This window comes from Trematomus bernacchii, unplaced genomic scaffold (assembly GCF_902827165.1).
Source record: "Trematomus bernacchii unplaced genomic scaffold, fTreBer1.1, whole genome shotgun sequence".
Taxonomy (NCBI): domain Eukaryota; kingdom Metazoa; phylum Chordata; class Actinopteri; order Perciformes; family Nototheniidae; genus Trematomus; species Trematomus bernacchii.
The window spans coordinates 146052-165596 of NW_022987672.1; the positions used below are offsets into that span (position 1 = coordinate 146052).

Sequence of the window (19545 nt, forward strand, 5' to 3'; positions counted from 1 at the left end):
TGTACAGAGAGAAGAGGAGGGGACCAAGGACAGAGCCCTGAGGGACCCCTGTAGTTAATTGACAAGGGTCGGACTCAGAACCTCTCCAAGTTACCCTGTAGGTGAGGTCTTCGAGGTATGATGTGAGGAGGGAAAGTGCAGATCCTGAAACTCCAAGTTCTTGGAGAGTGTGAAGGAGGATCTGATGGTTCACCGTGTTGAATGCAGCAGACAGGTCCAAAAGGATGATGACAGAGGAGAGGGAGGCTGCTTTAACAGTGTGCAGTTCCTCAGAGACAACGAGGAGAGCAGTTTCTGTGGAGTGACCTGCCTTGAAACCAGACTGGTGCGGATCAAGAAGGTTGTTCTGATGGAAAAATCACATATTTCCTTCTCTTTCAGCAGATAGTGGTCTGCAGGAGGTTTTATCAAATCAAATCAAAATCAAATCAGGTTTTATTTATATAGCACATTTAAATGCAATTTTTGGTCGAGCCAAAGTGCTGTACATGTAATAAAAACACATTACTACAATCACAATAAAAGACAATAAATTACAACAGATATATATAACAAATAAAATTTAAAAAAAAACAAAACAAAAAAAACACAAGGAACAGTCAGGAGTCGTGCTCCTCTCTAAAGCCAGAGAGAAGAAGTGTGTTTTTAGTGTAGATTTAAAAACCCCTTTTTTGTTTTAGATGAACATAGGATCAGTCTGAGGAGGAGATGTGAACGTGTGACTGAAGGAACTGATCAAAGTGAAACCCTCCTCAACAGGATCTTCACTGAGCTCTACATCACACAAGGCCAGAGTGAAGAGGTTAATACCCAACATGAGGTGAGGCAGCTGGAGACAGCTTCCAAGAAAGAGACCCTCCATGAAACTCCAATCAAGTGCCAGGACATCTTTAAAGCCTTACCTGACCAACAGACTCACATCAGAGTGGTCCTGACCAACGGGGTCGCTGGAGTTGGAAAAACCTTCTCAGTGCAGAAGTTCACTCTGGACTGGGCCGAGGGTTTGGAAAACCAAGATGTCAGTCTGGTGATCCCGCTTTCCTTCAGGGAGCTGAACCTGATCAAAGATGAGCAGTACAGTCTTCTGAGGCTGCTCCATGTTTTCCATCCAACCTTACAGAAGGTCACAGCAGAGCAGCTGGCTGTCTGTAAAGTGCTGTTCATCTTTGACGGCCTGGATGAAAGCAGACTTTCTCTGGACTTCAGAAACAATGAGGTTGTGTCTGATGTCTCTCAGCAGTCCTCAGTCAACGTGCTGCTGACAAACCTCATCAGGGGGAAGCTGCTTCCCTCTGCTCTCGTCTGGATAACTTCCAGACCTGCAGCGGCCAATCAGATCCCTCCTGAGTGTGTGGACAGGGTAACAGAAGTACGAGGCTTCACTGACGCCCAGAAGGAGGAGTACTTCAGGAGGAGATCGAGTGATGAAGACCTGTCCAGCAGAATCATCTCTCACATCAAGAGCTCCAGGAGCCTCCACATCATGTGTATGATCCCAGTCTTCTGCTGGATCACTGCTGCAGTTCTGGACCACATGTTGACTACAGACCAGAGAGGAGAGCTGCCCCAGACCCTCACTGACATGTACTCACACTTCCTGCTGGTCCAGACCAAGAGGAAGAAGCAGAAGTATGAAGAGGGACATGAGACGAGTCCACAGCAGCTGACGGAGGCTGACAGGGAGGTTCTTCTGAAGCTGGGGAGGCTGGCGTTTGAACATCTGGAGAAAGGAGACATCATGTTCTACCAAGAAGACCTGCAGCGCTGTGGTCTTGGTGTCACCGAGGCCTTGGTGCACTCAGGAGTTTGTACACAGATCTTCAAAAGAGAGAGTGTGATCTTCCAGAAAACAGTCTACTGCTTTGTTCATCTGAGCATTCAGGAATTTCTGGCTGCAGTCTACATGTTGCACTGTTACACCAATAGAGACACAGAGGTACTGAAGGACTTTCTGCAGGGAGACTATAACAACATCACTGATCAGGATTACCCATCCCTGGATGACTTCCTAAAGAGAGCCATGGAGAAATCCCTCCAAAGTGAAAATGGCCATCTGGACCTGTTTGTCCGCTTTCTCCACGGCCTCTCTCTGGAGTCCAACCAGAGACTGTTAGGAGGCCTGCTGGGTCGCACAGACAACAGACCAGAAATCATTGAGAGAGCCATCAACAACCTGAAGGAGATGAGAGGTTCTTCCTCTCCTGACAGGAGCATCAACATCTTCCACTGTCTGACAGAGATGAAGGACTGCTCAGTACATCAGGAGATCACAGAGTTCCTGAAGTCAGAGAACAGATCAGAGAAGAAACTCTCTGCGATCCACTGCTCTGCTCTGGCCTACATGCTGCAGATGTCAGAGGAGGTTCTGGATGAGTTGGACCTGGATAAGTACAAAACATCAGAGGACGGACGATGGAGACTGATTCCAGCTGTGAGGAACTGCAGGAAGGCCAAGTAAGTCCAGATGTGATTAACTTTATAAACTAATGTGGATCAGGAGTTTAATTATTCAAATAAACACTATAACATTTCTGCTGTTTAAATACTGAGAGAGCAAAATAAAACCAACACTGTTTTGCTATTTATTTATAATAATAGTTAAACTGAACCGTTTCTCTCTTCATATTGAGTGATGGAGGCGACATGTCAAACAGGTCCGTGTTTTTTTGTCAGTTCGATTTTTCAATTAAACCAAAAGCCAAAAAACGAAAATACCAGCCTTTTTTCGTTTTTGATTTAAAACGAAAAAACTGAAAACCAAAGCCATTTTCCCGCTTTTTTTGTCTGAATCAACAGACGGATAATGACAACACCTAATTAAAAAAAGTTCCGTGTACGTTTTGTTAGTTTGATTTTTCGTTTTAAATCAAAAACGAAAAAACTGGTTTTCCCGTTTCTGTTGTCTGAATCAAAAAACGGATAACAAGAAGACCTAATTAAAATAACGATCCGATTTTGGTTTTTGATAACAACTTAATTCAATTTTCCATTTTGTATTGAAGAATGAAGAAAAGCATTCCGGTGGACCGGAAGTTAAAGAACATATTTTAAAATAAAAGACACAAGGATATAATGGCAATGCTGTAAAAGTTCAATCCTGGAACCCAGAAGTCTGACGAGGATACGTTTATTTCTGCATTCACATGCAGATATGCGTTTATAGAGATTAATACAAGTATGCAAGCTCTGTGCATAACTTTATTTCACTGACTTCCGGTTTGTACGACTTAAGGTTTGTACTGTGTCTGTAAATCCAGTGGGGACTGGGGACAACGTCATGTTTGTTGCATACCTGCAAGATTTACCTGTGACAAATGTCAGCGATGTGCCTAAGACCAGCATCTGGGAATGTTAAGCCCTCCCACTATTTTCCAAGAGGGTGTTGCCAGATTTTCAATTTCAGGATTTAACCAGGAGATGGCGCTTCATTCACAAATACAGAAAGACAACTTTTCATGGACTTTCAGTTTTGTTTAGAAGAGCATTTGAACACATCAATATTTTAGATCAAATAAAGTATATCTAATCTTGTAATTCAATAATATATAGTCTTTATATATTAAATAATCATAATAATAATGTAAATGTTTACATTACACTTCTTTATTTGTTTACCTACGCTGTAAAATATATTATCTTGTACGATGTGAGGGTCTAAGGACAGAGGGTGTCGTTTTCTCATACTGATATTCTGAACAAACTGTGCTGTTGTATTTGTTGTAAAGTGTCTTTACTGTAGGGTATTTTTATTATATGTACAGCACTTTGGCTCGACCAAAAATTGTTTAAAAATATGCTATATAAATAAAGCTTGATTTGATTTGATGCTCATACTTTTACCTTTACAATCGTTTGCTTTAATATGCAGTATATTTTTGTGTTTGCTTCCTCCTGCTCCCTTTCGGACACATACTGTATGATTTATTATTATTATTAATATGAAGATATTATTAAGATAAGATGTTACTTTATTGATTGAACATTTTAGTTTAGAATGTGCTATCCCACGGTAATTCAGAAGGCTCACAGGTCACATTCCGACCATTATTTAAAACAATGGGTGCTTTCATAATAATGATGAGAAACTATGAAATAAGAAATGAATCAAATTAAAATGTAATTATCATATCATATATGATATAGTGTATTGCATTATTAAGTAATATCACACATTAACCCCATTATAGCAGATGCCACATTGAATGGATGAACACATTTATGCATCAATAATTACAACAGAGTATTTCTAAATACAAGTTGTAAAAATACTTATATGTATTTAATACTAATAACATAATGATTCATTTTACTTTCAGATGATAATACTTTTCAGGGTTAGGGTTAGGTCCGGTCTGACAGCGCTTAGCTCTCTGCTGCAGAGAGAAAGAGAATTCACTGCTCTAAACAAAGTCAAAAATCAACATACAGTAGGGGGGTGGGGGATGGTGAACGGTATGGTCAATGTTTGTAAACACAATCCCCAGGATGTGGGACACTGAAAAGTCTATGTTAAAAAACCTCAGTCACCTTAATTGATTTGATTTGATGCTCATACTTTTACCTTTACAATTGTTTGCTTTAATATTATTTCTAAATACAAGTTGTAAAAATACTTATATGTATTTAATACTAATAACATAATGATTAATTTTACTTTCAGATGATAATACTTTTCAGGGTTTGGGTTAGGTCCAGTCTGACAGCGCTTAGCTCTCTGCTGCAGAGAGGAAGAGAAGATCACTGCTCTAAACAAAGTCAAAAATCGTACATCCAAATGGAATAAATATAATTAATTATTATTAATACGTTATGTCTTGTTAATTGTTTTTCACTTTTATTAAATGTTTGATATTTCCGGCACAGATCCTTTCCCTTGAAAAAGAGATCGATGATCTCAATGGGACCAATCTGGTTAAATAAAGGTTTGAAATGAAATGAAATGAAATTCATACCGGCAATGCGCGATAGAAACAACAGGAACTGCGACAGCATAAATATGCGAACACAAACCTACAGATTGCTGGAGAAGAGATATCACGGGGGGGGGGTTGGGACACACACATTCCGATGGCCAATTCGTTTTAAACAAAGAGTATACTCAACATAGGCCTACAGTAGGCAGGGGGGTGGGGGCTGGTGAACGGTATGGTCAATGTTTGTAAACACTGTGACATTTTGACTTTATTTGATCATTTCAGTTAAAAACTAACGTTCATATTTCTCTTTTTGAGAAGAGAAATATGAATATGTTAGTGGCTGACCCAGCCCCATGGTCTGTCACAGTAGTGCGGGAAAGAGAAGTGTACTGTTTTGCCTGGCTGGACCTGTAATTTACAGGAAAGGAGTGCGCGCTACTAAAGAGATGCGCTACCATGGAAACCAAACAATGGTGTAGCTGTATTGAAGTCCGAGTGGAAACAGTAATATTTGGAGCGTTATGTTAGAATGAAACAGCCAGGTCGTGACTCACAAAAAAAAAGTGTTACTTCACTAACTGTAAGCTTGTCACTCAGAGTAACCTACAGTTAACTTAGCTGCTGGAGAAGAAAGATCAGGGGGGGGAGAGAGCTGTGATGGGCCATTAGGTGTGTAAACACACAGCTGAGAGCTGCCGTTTCATTCTGACTGTTTAAAAAACGGTAACAACGGACTATTTTTCTTAGCGGATGCATGTCAATTTAAATCAATACATACTACTATTTTTTAAATCAATAAAAACATTTTCTAAATCCATAAAAGCATTTAAATTAATATTGGGAGTCATGTCGTTACTTTGTTGAGAATGTGGCCATGTAATAAGCGGGATAATTTGCAGCGACTTGGTCATTATGTGGAAAATAATACCCATGACAAGGCTCCATTAAAATATAAATATTTTTAGTGAATTACTGAGTTTAGGCATTTTAATAACGTTTTAATGAAGTTGAATACAGTATATTCATATTCGTCAGTGATTTCATGTCAATTCGGCGAACATAAACATAAATGATCGTGGTGAAGATGATTAAATTAGGATTAAAACTAAACAACATTATTTTGTTAAATAAAAACATGGTGATGTTTTGTAAATGATTACATGTCTTATTTAGCACAGACTATGATCCTATCCGTGACATATGGATCTTAACAAAGATCCGCTATACAGTAGTACCAGACATACTGTACATCCAGCTTACTGTATCGAAGTTGATTTCACATGAGCTCCAGTGTGGAACCCCACTGCACCCCCTGGTGGATCAATGATCCATTGCAGCTGGCTTCACAATAATTACATTTATTTATCACGGGGGCGGTCTCAAGTGAAACTGGAGGTTGTCTCTTCCATCGCGGGCAGATCACGGGCAGACCCCGTGCCGACCACGGCCCTCACGTTTCAAACTGTCCTAAATGAGCTGCTACATCTGTATGTGTATGGTTTCTGCTCAGCGCATTCTCTCCAGCATTTTGAAGAGAGGGTTTGTTTGTATTTACTTTGAATCTGGGGTGTCTTAAAGTATTGAATTAAAAGCTTCATGTGTATTCTTTCCAGTAGTTTGAGTTAGTTGTGTTAAGAATGTTTTTGCACATTTGTTCCCAATTTACTACTGGTATATTGCAGGATCATTCATTTTCCCATTTATTTTTTACATTAATAATACTGTGTTCATCTTGATTTTATATTAAATGGACTAACAGCAAAGGTCTATCAGAACATGTCAAATCTTTTTTCATCAAATACTTGAGGTTAATATAATGTTTCCTCCTTTTTTTTAACACATGTTGTAATATATGTTTTATTATAGACTTTATGGCTATGAACTCTCAGAGACTCACTATGAAGTCGTGGCCTCAGCTCTGAAGTCTGACCCCTCCCATCTGAGAGATCTGGACCTGAGTTACAATGATCTGGATGATTCAGGAGTGAAGCTGCTGAGTTCTGGACTAAAGAGTCCAAACTGCAGACTGGAGGCTCTCAGGTCAGTTCACTGACTGCAGTTCATATTGATCTGTTTGTGATTTTCTGAATTTGAACAAATACAATGTTATTTTAATTGTTTCCGTTTTTGGGGAGGCGGGTGGTGCAGTGGGTTGTGCATTGGTGTTCGGATCAGGGGGTCACAGGTTCAAACCCCACTGCAGTTAATCATCACTGACATTAAAACCATGTTTAACTCTGAACAGATTATTAAACCTGGAGTTATTTCAAACAGGAACATTGTTTTCTAAAGTTACATCATGTTTTCTTTATTCAGACTGATTAACTGCAGTTTGTCAGAGATCAGCTGTTCTGCTCTGATCTCAGCTCTGAAGTCCAACTCGTCCCATCTGAGAGATCTGGACCTGAGTGACAACGATCTGCAGGATTCAGGAGTGAAGCTGCTGAGAGATCTTCTGGAGTTTCCAGACTGCAGACTGGAGACTGTCAGGTCAGTAAGAGGTCTCTGCTGGTTCACCAGTATTGTACAGCCCTTTAAATCATTCGGCAAAGAAGTGGAATTATTTGGCGAATGATTTAACCAGTTAAGCCCCATGTCCCCGTTAACAGGGGCATGACGCAACATCTTGCAAGAAACAGCGTCTGAGGGCTTCTTAACATTTAACAAACTATGAATGTGTCATACTCACTTAAACGGGAAGAAACTCAGCTATCAGACAATATTAACAATTTTTAGCTAAACAAAACACAAGGGTAATAACAAAAGCTCTGAATTAGCCCTGAGCGAAAAAATGCTTACGCACTTAGCAAAGAACTCAGGTAAAATACCCTTATTACTTATCGGAACTGCACAAACAAGATATTGATTAGCAAAATGAGATTACACAGATTCCAGACATATAGGTATCATCACTGAGCAATCAGAACTCGCGGCATGAGAAGCAAAACCAGACATCACAACACGTAGCTTTACGGGGGAAATACGGGACTATTGTCTTACCTTATACTGTTTCTGATCAAAAGTTGTGTTCAATGGCATTAAAACGATAACAACGCTGCTGAAAGTTAATCCATAGGTTAATCCAATGTGTCTGTGTCACTTTGAAATTATTACTGATAATCCATCATTCCATATTTATGTCAAAAACTGAGTTTTCATATGTAGCTGCTATCATGCTACCAGAGTGTATGACAGCTTCCTGTTTTGGGCATTCTGGGTACGCATCACTCATTCACCAATGGTAATGTTAAGATGGATTTTTAGGAACTTCCCCTCGATTATATTGGCTCTAACGGTTAAAAAGAGATGTCAATCATCAAAATCGACCGAGGGGGGCCAAAGATATGAAAATCCACCCAAATGACCTCAGAAGTGGGTTTTTTTCTTCTAAAAAGGTCAAATGTCACTTGTTTTGCATCAATCTTGATACAGGGTACTTATTATATGTTAGAGTTTGGATTCATAAAGCTTTTAGTCTACTATCCCATCATTCAAGGGTGGTTTTCACTATAAGTAATGTGTTTTGTTTTGGACGGACACTAACATTTAAATGTTTTTACTATGTTCAATCTGAATTTACGTTTTTTTACTTTTCTACATCCAACTCACAGGTTTATCATTGCTTTGAGAAAAAAGATTATTAATTTACCCCTTTTAGAAGTGAAGATATAGTCATCTTTTTCTGGGAATGTCATTTTCGAGCCTGGGGCCTGAAGAACAGGCTTGGGGCTTAACTGGTTAAAGAGCTGTAAGATCATTTTTATGGTTAAGAAAATGTATAAAGAAAGCGTAATTAGACAGTATGAAGTTGACTTTTGATTGTGTTCTGGTTTTATGTTTCAGTATTTGTAAGCAACTGTGACTGAAAGAATATTGCTTTTATTTATTTTTTTATGGTTATTTCATTTTAATTTTTTACAATGTGAATAATGGAGCCCAAGTAATATCTGTTACGAGCCAGCTGATCTTTGTTGACAAGAGTTGTGATTTCCTGACCAGTCTCGACGCACATTTGTTTTTCTCTCCACAATTTCTCACACACAAACGTTCTACATGGGAAATACGCAGCATCGCCTTTCATGGAGTATTCAAGCCAGGGTCGGTTTTTGGTACCATGAGCTGGCAAAACTATGTTTTTTTCCCGGAGAAGAGCCGAGAGGGGAAACTATCCAGGACTTCCTGTTTTGGTTTATCCAAGCCAAGGTCCTCTGGAACTAGAAAACTAAAATCTCCAAGATCGCACAGACTTTCATTCAGAGTTTCATAGCTAAATAAAAAAATTATATTACACTAATCTTTCAACATAGATTAATACGAAAATAGATATTAGGACAAAGCCCTACAAATAACAACACTAAACATAACTAGAGAATGCAATTCCTGAAGAAATTGCTAGTGGGAATGCTTTATACTGAAAAGCTGACGCTGAACTGCTATGCTGAAATGTAATGTGTAAGAAGAAAGTGAAGAATTTAGATTTAAATGATACATGAACACTGGGGGCTTGAATTTGTGATAAGAGAAGAAAAGAAAGTAAAAAGGCTTGGAAAAGCAGCAGAATATTTGAACTGCAAACTCTTGAACTAACTTGATGGCGAGTGATCTGTCGCCATGACAACGGCATTTGATGACACCCCATAATACGCTTAGATGTGTTGATGGCTGCATCGTTACCAAACCTGTGAAGTTTTGGGCTGTTTGGAGCATTTTCACTGAAGTTATGAGAAAACCGTGTTTCATGGTGAGCATTGTGTTGCCATGGCAACGGCATTTGAAGAAATCTGAAAACTGTAGATGTCTTCACAGCTGGACTGTTAGCACACGTGAAGTTTGAGCACCTTTTGACCATTTTCATAGGAGTTATAGCAATATCGTGTTTTACGGCGAGGGATGCGTTGCTATGGCAACAGCTTTTGAGGAAAACTCACTAATGGCACATAGACATGTTGCGGGCTGGACCATTAACCATTATCTGAAGTTTGGGGGACGATCGGTCCGTGTCCATTGGAGTTACAGCGACATCGTGTTTTTTTTTGGCAGATTAACTAAAGGTGTGCGACTGCTGCGGTGAGGAAAGATCAGGTTGCATTTACAATGGGCCTTAACCCTTATGTTGTGTTCGGGTCTCCCGTGACCCGTTTCAAGTTAAAATTATATAATAACTACGCTCTAGTTTTTTTTATCTGAACAAGGCTTCCTGATATCCTCCACAACAGCTACATAAACACTACAAAACAGATTTTGACCATTTTTGCCAAGTCTGAAGGTGTAAAAAAAGTGTATAATTTGGTGTTGGGGTCTGGGGAGACCCAGCAGAATTGTTTTGGGTGACTCGAGGTCAAATGTGGCCCAATCAAGATTCATCTTTGACTTTAGACACCCCCCCCCCCACCCCCTTCATCAACTGTAACAATAATTTTTCGCAGCATGCACCTGGTCTCCCCTCCCTCTTCCCTGAAGAATCTGAAGAAGGCCTCTCTACCAAGGTCTGAACAATGTTCAATATCTCTAAAAGTTTGAATCTGATTTAAAAGTTGTTTAATATAAATAATGTCAGAAAGATGTGTAACATTTTAAAGTTGGAATGAGGTTTCTGAGTGAACGTATGAAGGAACAGTTAGCAGTTGAAGTCGCATGAAGATTTTTCAAGTCTGAAGAGTTTCTCCATTGACTTCCATGTAAAAAATGTGATGAGTTCTGGGATATATCTAGGGAATTATGAAAGTTATGAATGAGAAAAGTAATAGCTATCGATTCCCGCTCGAGCTGAACGTTTTGATGTTTGAACGGAGTTTCTGCGATGTGGAATGTGGGAGAAGAAGAGGGACAAAATAACCCGACGGAATAATAATAAAGAATTTCGTCCGTAGAAGAACAATCAGTTGGAATGCTGTATCAACATTCCCAATAAATAATAAAACAATTCAATGTTTTTAATCAGCCCTGATTTCTCATGGGCCCAAATCCTGGATGGGCAGGCCCCCTACGTTAATAACTTACATCCATAGAGTTATAAATGTCCTTATATTCATATTTCATTTTTAAGAGTAAGAAGTAAGAACTGCAGACATACATGTTGACTGTTTCTTAAAGGGGACCTATCATGCAAAATGCACTTTTGCACGTCTTTTCTACATGAATATGTGTCCCCGGTGTTCCAGGGAACTCACCAAGTGTCAGAAAACACAACCCTCTCTATTTTCCTCCATACCCAAATCTCTAAAAAAGGGGCTGCAACGGATCTGATAAAAACTGATCCAGATTTGAACACTGTCCTGACGTCAGGACGGTGGCGCTACGGCTATTGGGCCAACTCCACCAATCAGGAGGACACAGCCACGGCCATTGCCGTTCGAAAGCGCTGGAGACGCTGTAGTACATATGCCAGGCCTGTAGATGGTGCTGTTCTCACTGAATCTGCCCTTGCAGAGCAGAGCTAAAAAAAAGTGCAAATTGAGCGAAATGAGGCATGGCTAAAATGCATGATCTGTTTGGTATTTTGAAAAGAAAAAAGTATAAATATGCCTTATATAGGTATGGTCCTACACTATATTATTCAAATATAGCATGATAGGTCCACTTTAAAGGAACTGCAATAGATGTTAGTTGTGAAAAGTAAATCTATGTATTTAATATTTAGTAAACGATAACGTCTGAATAAAGGTCATCTGAAGTCATTTTAGTTTTACGTTGTGGTGGGAATTTATTCATCAAATGTGGAGAGAGAATCAAAGCATTCAGCTCTTTGTGGTATTTTATTTCTTGAAGAAAGTTCAGTCAGTCACACAGAGAGCATACAGTCTGCAGAGAGGAAGAGGAAGAGTAGAGTTTGGGTTGCATATTTAAACACAGAGAGAGGAGAAAGGGAGGGGGGAAGCTTGGTGATGATGAAGGAGCATTCTGGGAGTTAGGGAGTTAGGGAGGCCGTATCAAGAAGTCCTCAGTTCACCTGAGGTGAAGGTCATACTGTTGGTGCACATAGAGAGTCACTAACAACACTGCAACACATCTTCTTCATAAGGACTTTCCCCAAGCTTAGCTAAGAAGTGTGAGAAGTAGTAAATATAGATAAACATTAGCAAATAAGAATCACACAATGATATTATTAAAGTAAGTAAGTGAGTATAATATGTTTCTATTACATACATGATAAAGTTCACTTTCTGAAGTAGACAGATTTTTCTGTTCAGATTCATTTAAATGTTGAGTAACATCTGATTGGATTATAAACAGGGTTTTATCCTCATGTTTTCTTTATTCAGACTGAGGAGCTGCAGTTTGTCAGAGATCAGCTGTTCTGCTCTGATCTCAGCTCTGAAGTCCAACATCCATCTGAGACATCTTGACCTGAGAGACAATGATCTGCAGGATTCAGGAGTGGAGCTGCTGAGAGATCTTCTGGAGAGTCCAGACTGCAGACTGGAGACTCTCAGGTCAGTTCACTGACTCTCTGTTACTGCTGGAGATTTCACATGTTCACTTTGTGATTGAACCTCATTTATATTCATTAATAACTTACATCCATAGAGTTGTACATGTCCTTATATTCATGTTTCATTTTTAAAAAGTAAGAAGAAAGAACTGCAGACATAAATGTTGACTGTTTCTTGAAGTAACTGCCATATATGTTAGTTGTAAAAAGTAAATCTATGTATTTAATATTTTGTAAACAATAACATCTGAATAAAGGTCATCTGTAGTCATTTTAGTTTTACATGATAAAGTTTACTTTCTGAAGTAGACAGATTTTTCTGTTCTCTGTCCTTTAAAGGGGACCTATCATGCAAAATGCACTTTTGTACGTCTTTTCTACATGAATATGTGTCCCTGGTGTTCCAGGGAACTCACCAAGTGTCAGAAAACACAACCCTCTCTATTTTCCTCCATACCCAAATCTCTAAAAAAGGGGCTGCAACGGATCTGATAAAAACTGATCCAGATTTGAACACTGTCCTGACGTCAGGACGGTGGCGCTACGGCTATTGGGCCAACTCCACCAATCAGGAGGAGACAGCCACGGCCATTGCCGTTCGAAAGCGCTGGAGACGCTGTAGTACATATGCCAGGCCTGTAGGTGGTGCTGTTCTCACAGAATCAGCCCTTGCAAAAACAGGGGTAACATTTAGTGAAATGAGGCATGGCTGAAATGCATGACCTGTTTGGTATTTTGAAAAAAAAAAAGTATAAATATGCCTTATATAGGTATGGTCCTACACTATATTATTATAATATAGCATGATAGGTCCACTTAAACCTGTTACGCACGGCCCCCCCGGTACCGGGCGGATAAACGCGTCATTTGCAGGAAACAACGTCTAAGGAATCTTAATATTTAATAAACTATGAATGTTTTATATCCATGTAACGGGAACAAACTCAGCTAACTGATCTTTTAACCTGTTTCACACCTTCCCCCCGGTACCGGGCGGATAAACGCGTCATTTGCAGGAAACAACGTCTAAGGAATCTTAATATTGAATAAAACTATGAATGTGTTATATCCATGTAACGGGAAGAAACTCAGCTAACTGATCTTTTTAATTTTTTTTTTCAAAAAAAACCCACATTGCTAGCACTCAGCCTCTGAATTAGCCTCAAGCGAAAAAAACGTAACATACTAAGGCAACTAAACTCACTCTAACTCCCTTATTACTTATCCTAGATGCACAACCAACCACTCTTTTTTGGTGTCCTGGAGACACTGAATCTAGCGGTGCCCTCCTCAACACTCAGTGATAAACATTCGCGACGCTCTAAACGAAAGCGTACATCATCACATGTGGAGCTAAGAAGCTAAACACGTAAATATGGCTTACCTTGGTCAAAAGTGGTCTTCAATGGCATTAAAACGATAAAAAAACGATGCTGCAGTTAATCCATAGGTTCATCCTATGTGTCTGTGCCTTCTTTGAAATTATTTCTGATAATCCATAAGCAATACAACTGCGTTTTAGTTTCCAAACTCCAGAAGGAGACATTCCTCCACTTTGGTTTCGTTTTCCACACGCGAAGCAACCACATTTTTTCTCTACAACGTGTCTGGGTGGGAGCCTCCCCCTTCGATTCTATTGGCTCTAACGGTCACAAGGGTATGTCAACCAACCAAATCGAGCAAGGGGGGCCAGAGATAGGTCAAATCCACCCAAATGACCCCAGATGGCCCAGTTTTTGGCTAAATCTCTATAAAAAGGTCAAATTTCACTTGTTTTGCATCAATCTTGATACAGGGTACTTATTATATGTTGTACTTTGGATTCCTAAAGCTTTTAGTCTACTAACCCATCATCCAAGGGTAGTTTTCACTATCTGTAAAAAATAATTTTTGGACGGACACTATAATTTACAGTTTTTTACTATGTAAAATCTGAATTTTCTTTAAAATAAAAAACATTTATATTGATTCTGACACTTCTACATCCAACTCACAGGTTTATCATTACTTTGAGAACAAAGATTATTAATTTAACCCTTTTAGAAGGGAAGATATGGTCATTTGTTCTGGGAATGTCATTTTCGAGCCTGAGACCTGAAAAACAGGCTCAGAGTGGAACAGGTTAAAAAAAAAAATCCAAAAAAACCCCACAATGCCAACACTCAGCCTCTGAATTAGCCACGAGCGAAAAATGTAACCTATCACTGCACCTAAACTCACAATAACTCCCTTATTACTTATCCTAGATGCACAGCCAACCACTCGTTTTGCATCAGCTGGAGACACAGAATCTAGTGGTGCCCACCTCAACACTCAGTGATAAACATTTGCGACGCTATAAACAAAAGCGTACATCATAACATGTGGAGCTAGGTAGCTAGAAACGCTAACATGGCTTACCTTAGTCAAAACTGGTCTTCAATGGCATTAAAACGATAAAAAAACGATGCTGCAGTTAATCCATAGGTTAGTCCAATGTGTCTGTGTCCTCTTTGAAATGATTTCTGATAATCCATAAGCAATAAAACTGCTTTTTCGTTTCCAAATGTCAGAGCTAGAGATAGGTCCACTCTGCTGCAAATGTACATGCGCGCAGCCCCCACCTTTTCTCTTCACAACGTGTGTGTGTGGGGGCCTCCCCCTTCGATTCTATTGGCTCTAACGGTCAGAAAGAGGTGTCAACCATCAAAATCGACCAAGGGGGGCCAGAGATATGGAAAAAAAACATTTTCACCCAAATCACCTCAGAGGTGGGGTGGTTTTGGCTAAACCTCTCTAAAAAGGTCAAATGTCACTTGTTTTGCATCAATCTTGATACAGGGTACTTATTATATGTTGTACTTTGGATTCCTAAAGCTTTTAGTCTACTAACCCATCATCCAAGGGTAGTTTTCACTATCTGTAAAAAATAATTTTTGGACGGACACTATAATTTACAGTTTTTTACTATGTAAAATCTGAATTTTCTTTAAAATAAAAAACATTTATATTGATTCTGACACTTCTACATCCAACTCACAGATGTAACCTTGCTTTGATAAAATAAATTATTCATATAACCCTTTTAGAAGTTAAGTTGTAGTCATTTGTTTTGGGCATGTCATTTTCGAGCCTGAAACATGAAAAACAGGCTTGGTGCTTAACAGGTTAAATGTTGAGTAACATCTGATTGGATTATAAACTGATTTTTATCCTCATCATGTTTTCTTTATTCAGTCTGAGGGGCTGCAGTTTGTCAGAGATCAGCTGTTCTGCTCTGGCCTCAGCTCTGAAGTCCAACATCCATCTGAGAGATCTGGACCTGAGTGACAACGCTCTGCAGGATTCAGGAGAGAAGCTGCTGAGAGATCTTCTGGAGAGTCCAGACTGCAGACTGGAGACCCTCAGGTCAGTAAGGGGTCTCTGCTGGTTCAGCAGTATTGTATTAAACACAGGGAGGTGTTTCTCTCACTGGGGAATCACAACAGATCAGTGATGTTACCCACTGACTGCAGGCTCTTTCATTCTTCCATCAACTATAGAAGGCCAGCTGAAAATGCAATGCCACATTTAGTAAGTAATCAACTTTCCACCAGACATATGGGATTTGACAGAAGAGTGGAAAAGGTAGTCTGTTTTTGATGGGATGTTTTTAGCTCCTTGACTAATGACTGTTACTTCCTGTCATGCAGCTGAGAGCTGTGGCAGTCAGTCGTAGTGTTTGCAGAGAAGATATGATGGGATGTAAAGCATGAGATCAGTCAGGACTCTGAAGCTGACTCAAGGAACAAACACTTATTTTAAACTGGATCCATAACTGTTGGATTGTGTTCATCCCTACAGGATCAGAGATAATGTGACGATCATAGCCAAGATCCAGAAGAACTGTGAGTACTGAATATCCTCCATTCATCAAGATATGAAACTCTTTCATGGAGCATGTCCTCAGAGGAAAACAACACTCTTGTTTCTCTCTCTTCATCATTTTGGCTGTTTCTCTTCACAACAACTGTCTATCAAAACAGTGACGCGTTCACTGACACTCTGTAAAATGTAAATAAACTCTGAAGAAAAAAACACATGAAAACATCAACATTATAACCAGTCTGTTACAGGATTATCATCAAAATATACTTGAGTAAAAGTAGAAGTACTCAGATCTTGTACTTGAGTAAAAGTAGAAGTACTCAGATCTTGTACTTGAGTAAAAGTAGAAGTACTCCGATCTTGTACTCCAGTAAAAATATCAGTACTCAGATCTTGTACTTGAGTAAAAGTAGAAGTATTCAGATTTTTTACTTGAGTAAAAGTAGAAGTACTCAGGTCTTGTACTTTAGTAACAGTAGAAGTACTCAGATCTGTACTTGAGTAAAGGTAGAAGTACTCAGATCTTGTACTTCAGTAAAAGTAGAATGACTCAGATCTTGTACTTTAGTAACAGTAGAAGTACTCAGATCTGTACTTGAGTAAAAGTAGAAGTACTGAGATCTTGTACTTGAGTAAAAGTAGAAATACTCAGATCTTGTACTTGAGTAAAAGTAGAAGTACTCAGATCTGGTACTTGAGTAAAAGTAGAAGTACTCAGATCTGGTACTTGAGTAAAAGTAGAAGTACTCAGATCTTGTACTTGAGTCAAAGTAGAAGTACTCAGATCTTGTACTTGAGTAAAAGTAGAAGTACTCAGATCTTGTACTTGAGTAAAAGTAGAAGTACCAGAGTGTAGGAATACTCTGTTACAGTAAAAGTCCTGCATTCAAAATGTTCCTCAAGTAAAAGTATAATAGTATTCTCATCAAAATATAGTGAAAGTAGCGACAGTAAAAGTAGTCATTGTGCAGATTGGTCCATTTCAGAATAATATGATATGTTTTATAATGATTGATCATGAAAGTGTTCTCAAAGCTGGTAAAGGTGCAGCTAGTTTGAATGACTTTGTATACTGCAGGGTAGCTTGTGGATTTACTCCAGGTGGAACTAAAGTCTGATTTAACACTTGATTATATTTCACATCATTCATCCACATCTGTAAAGTAACTAAAGGTATTAAATACATGTAGTGGAGTAAAAGTACACCATTTACCTCTGAACTGTAGTGGAGTAGAAGTACAAAGTAGCCTAAAATGGAAATACTCAGGTAAAGTACAAGTACCTCAACATTGTACTTAAGTACAGTGCTTGAGTAAATGTACTTAGTTCCTCTCCTGATCTGTAGAGCTCTCCCAACATATGCAGGTTAGCATCCGGCAGCTTCTATGTGCTGGGGACCCGTACTGTACATTCCTCTCATCACACTTTGGGCTCCTCAACATGTGTGGGTTCCCAGCAGGACTCTCTGAGCTGCAGACACATTCTTTCTGTGACTTTGTTCCAGATGTTTGGAGCATAATAACTGAAGCTGTTTCTCCATGTTCAGGAACTCCCATCCCCCGAGTCCTGCGGCAGGAAGCGCTCCTTCTCTCCAAGAACTCCTGGACCCTGCAAGCTGCTCCAGAACCAGAGTCCCAGTGAGGAGTCCAACCAGTCGACCTCTCAGAGTTAAACTACACTACAACATTATTAAAGATCATGTTGAAAGTTAAAAAAGGATGCTTTCAGACTGAATCCAGAAGTTTCTCAAGCTGCAGTCAAAGCAGATCATTTGTGAAATATATAAAACAAATATAAAACTGTAATAAGAATTACTCTGAATACTTTCTTTGGACATGTTATTTACATTTATTTTAATCAAATGTTTCTGACTTTCTATCCGAGTGCTTTTCTCATGAATCAACGACTTCAATCTTCTTTCTTTTCTTGTGTATTTCATAAACAGGATATTTGATTTTTTTTTTCATGTAGCTTTAAGACTAAATATTATTTTCTCAGCTCTGTAATAAATAAACACATTTTTAAAATGAATATCAAATTTGTTGTACTTATATCCTGATTGCTGAGTCAGCAGTAAAGCAGCCAGGCGTTAACGGTAAGCTGGCATGTGTATCTGTTCATTGGCTCATATGTGTAGCATGTTTAATGGCAGTGTGTTGAAAATGGCTGACAGGTGAATATGTCAGATCTCTGTGTGTTACTCAGAGAACCGTGTGCAGTGTTTTAGAAAGTGCAGAGTTGAATTGCAGATTGTGTGCAGAGCTGAAAATGTGTTTAGAGTTCTGTTTGATTTGATCCAGCCAGTTTTGCCGCAGCAAAGCATAAGGGCTCAGAGCTTGGACCTATTGTGTTCACATTATATACGCTTCCTTTAGGCAATAAGGAATCACTCGGGACATTTTCACTGTTATGCGGATGATACTCAATTATACACAATATAGACAAAAGTATTGGACCACCTACACATTAGAGAGATACCGCAGGTCCTTCCTTCCTACAGCGGTCAGACTATTGCCCCTTTCACACCGGCGCTTTTCCATCTCCGGCTCGGAGCTGGAGCTGGAAAAGCGCCGGTTTTTCCTGTTCACACCGCAGCGGCGCCGCCTCATAGCTCCGGAATGCGGTTCACTTCCAGCTCCAAAAAATTGTCGGTCTAGAGACAAGAGCTTCGGAGCTATGACGCGGCGTCTCTTACGTCGAGGCGTGCAGGAAACTAAACCCAAATCCCTGAACATGGGTCGACTGAAGAGTCTCGTCATGCCTGCCTACAAGCAGTAGCGCTGAGCAAAGTGACTTGAAGGCAACCACACACTTATAAAAAAAAAAACACATTTTATAAAGTCAGGCAACACTAACCAGGCTTTGTGTGATTCTGTTTATTTGTACCTTACTTTGACCATCCGTTCGCTGTTATTGATCATTGTGGAGAGCAGGCAGACGTTTTGTTTGTTATTATAGCAGCTATCGGATGGAATCAATACATGGGCTGCACAGGTTGTCATGTCCGACTATCACAAGTAGAATCATAATGAAAAATATGCCGGTAAAATGTGCCTGTAGAAAACGGCTTAGCAAGTAGTCAGTTTAGCTTCGGTTGCTATGCTAACATCACCCATGTTATACCAGAGAAACTTTCATAACAGCGTTGTGATGCCAAACAGCGTCAATTCAGACTGACACACATTCACTTAAGGGGAACTGGGGATATGTATCAGCTGCTTGTGTGACAGTCAGACAGTGAATACTTTAGAGCCGTGTGAGCTAACCCGGAGCTAACGGGAGAATAAACTCCCGTGGAAGAGCAGCCAGCACTGCAGCGGTCGGTACATGCCGCTGAAACACATTAATAAA

General features: G+C 39.5%; 1 protein-coding gene and 1 long non-coding RNA gene across 9 annotated transcripts in view; one reads left to right on the forward strand and one right to left on the reverse strand.

Moving 5' to 3' along the window:
• LOC117487475 (NLR family CARD domain-containing protein 3-like) overlaps nt 1-19545 on the reverse strand; it is a 189413-nt gene that overhangs the window by 141857 nt on the left and 28011 nt on the right. The gene's annotated exons all lie outside the window — the stretch shown is intronic.
• Nucleotides 15698-17979, forward strand: LOC117487483. Its single transcript, XR_004556370.1, has 3 exons — nt 15698-15735; nt 16171-16214; nt 17741-17979. It is a non-coding gene; the product is annotated as an uncharacterized LOC117487483 (long non-coding RNA).